Here is a 2,408-nt window from a genome sequence, read left to right on the forward strand (position 1 = left end):
TGTGTTCACCATTTCATATACTGAGGCACATGATGGAATGTTTGGCTGCACACACAGTAGCTGTATGACTGTAGTTCTCTATGGAGATGTGCATGAATGTTCTCCCCCTGCTTTGGTTTATAGCATTTTAATTTATTCTAAGAGTGCTTTAATTTTGAAAGATTGTAGGGGTTTGGGGTTTTACTTCCGTCCTAATTATTAGATAACAGCGCCCCCTGGTGTTAGGTTTATATTCTGAATTCAGGCGTTACATCTGGACGCAAGCCTTTGAACACTAACAATGTTTATTAATAGTTTTCTAAATGTTATTTCAGATTGACGTTAGCAATATGGGTCGGTTGTTTTTCTTTTACGCCTTGGTCTTATTACGCAAGTCAATAGATGCTATCTATGTTGGAGAACGTGTTCTCAATACCTTGCGGTACGTGTCAGAGGCTGTTTGGAAGACTACACTGAAATACCTGCTACCAGTAAAATGTCACGAGAGAGTTCCTCAATATGAAAATAATAATAATAATTTGCATTACTTGGCTAACACTTATTCCAAATTAGTGTTTGGGGGTAGAAATTTTAAAGTTCATGGCAACTTCGTTCAGCAGTAACTTATCTTAGGTCGTCATAATTTAAAGTAATTTTGTAAATCATAAAAACCTATGTAAGCCCTACTTACATACCTGCGTCTCTAGTTTTCGATTGCACTTAAAATAGTGCGCTTGGTTTTCAGGGCTGCGAAGCTAGACGTTTATTGAACAGCTTCTAAACGTCATTTGAGGTAACGCCCAGACTTCCATGTGAGTCAACGAGTCAAATATTTGAACCTTTTCCGGACAGTAATCTTGATTTTGTACCGCTGTATATGATGACTGGAGAAACTCAAAGGGGATGGACTCATTTTAAACGTCACGGGTGGCGTTTTATTCACCGGCATCGGAGTAATACACTCTGCGGAATGTTGTCAGGTGAAGTTGAAACATTTTCTGTTATTTGCAAAAGTTTCTTTTGTATATACTGTAAATAAAATATACTGAAAACAAACATAATTACCGAGTTTGTTACTTGCTTTCGTATCCCTTTAGTAAAAGTTTTAATAGATCATTGGGAAATCTAATCATCATGCAGGTCTTAAATGGTAGATGGTGAAGATGGTGACGGTCTTCCTGTTCATCTTAAACAGTAGCGCAGATGAATGCCCAACATTTCAAAGATAAGCGCTCCTGTTATAGCAATGTACTGAACTGACTGAGAGGACGTTTGGCTAAGAATGTTCTTTTGGCCATGCGTTTTAACGACACCATCTTGGATGTATTGTTTAGACCAAAGGGGATTTGGCAAAATTTGACAAGAGTACAAACTCAAGTAGAACTTGAGAGTTCATGTGCACGGTTGATGGTCAGGTCATCCTCTGTGCTCTAGAGTGATGGAACATCTGCCCTTTCAGCAACGGCCTTTAGTCAAATCAAAGATGAAGTTCAGATCGCTCCCTTTTGGCATGGCAAGCTAATGAGACCACTGGCATTTTCTGTGATGCACAGCCATCTGTGATTGTTCGATATGTAGGCCTAAATACTGCAGGACAATTTCAGGAGCGATTTGTTGGAGTGTTTGATGTTCCAGGATGGTAAGGTCTGTCTTTGATGTTTTAAAAGAACACAGGCAGGAGTATAATTGCAAAGAACTTGTGGTTCAAACATAATGAAGGCGGAACTTTACATCGCGGATAGTATAAAGGCAAATGACTGTGATGGACTCCTTTTTTTATATATATTTTTTAAAGATTTGAGGATGAGGCTGTAAAAAATACATACATACGGAGTACTGTGAAAGGCATCAACGAGATACTGGAGTTTTTGTTTTTTTAAAGGTTGAAAACGTGAAATCTTCTCAGAAACGGATGTGACCTTTGGCGTTGTGCAGTAGAGGGCTTGTGTATCTTCTCTATTGCAAACGCAGAACTGAGAGTCTTCAGTTTTTTTGCTAAGGATGTCCGATGAGGCTTTCAAAGCTGTGTACGCAAACCGCAAAGCTCACATCAGATCCTTACAATGAACCTGGGCCACGTTAGAGAAATGTATACATGGCCATGTTAGATCATCCTAACGAGCAGATTTCTCTGCAATTTTGAAAGCACGTGTTTACTTGAGAGTTTATCAACTCAACCAAACGTGATTAAACGAATTGGGTGTTTCTTTACCGGTCACATCTCTGGAAAAGTAATATACCATATCCTAGAAAATAAATAGAGGGTAGAATATAATTGTAGCTATGTTAATATATATATTTATTTTATATATATATATATATATATATATATATATATATATATATATATATATATATATATATAAGTTTATGGTGTAGGACTAAACTGTGCTGTTAGTATTCCAGAGACCACCAGATGCCACCGGTAC

Source organism: Brachyhypopomus gauderio, chromosome 9 (genome assembly GCF_052324685.1).
Source record: "Brachyhypopomus gauderio isolate BG-103 chromosome 9, BGAUD_0.2, whole genome shotgun sequence".
NCBI lineage: Eukaryota > Metazoa > Chordata > Actinopteri > Gymnotiformes > Hypopomidae > Brachyhypopomus > Brachyhypopomus gauderio.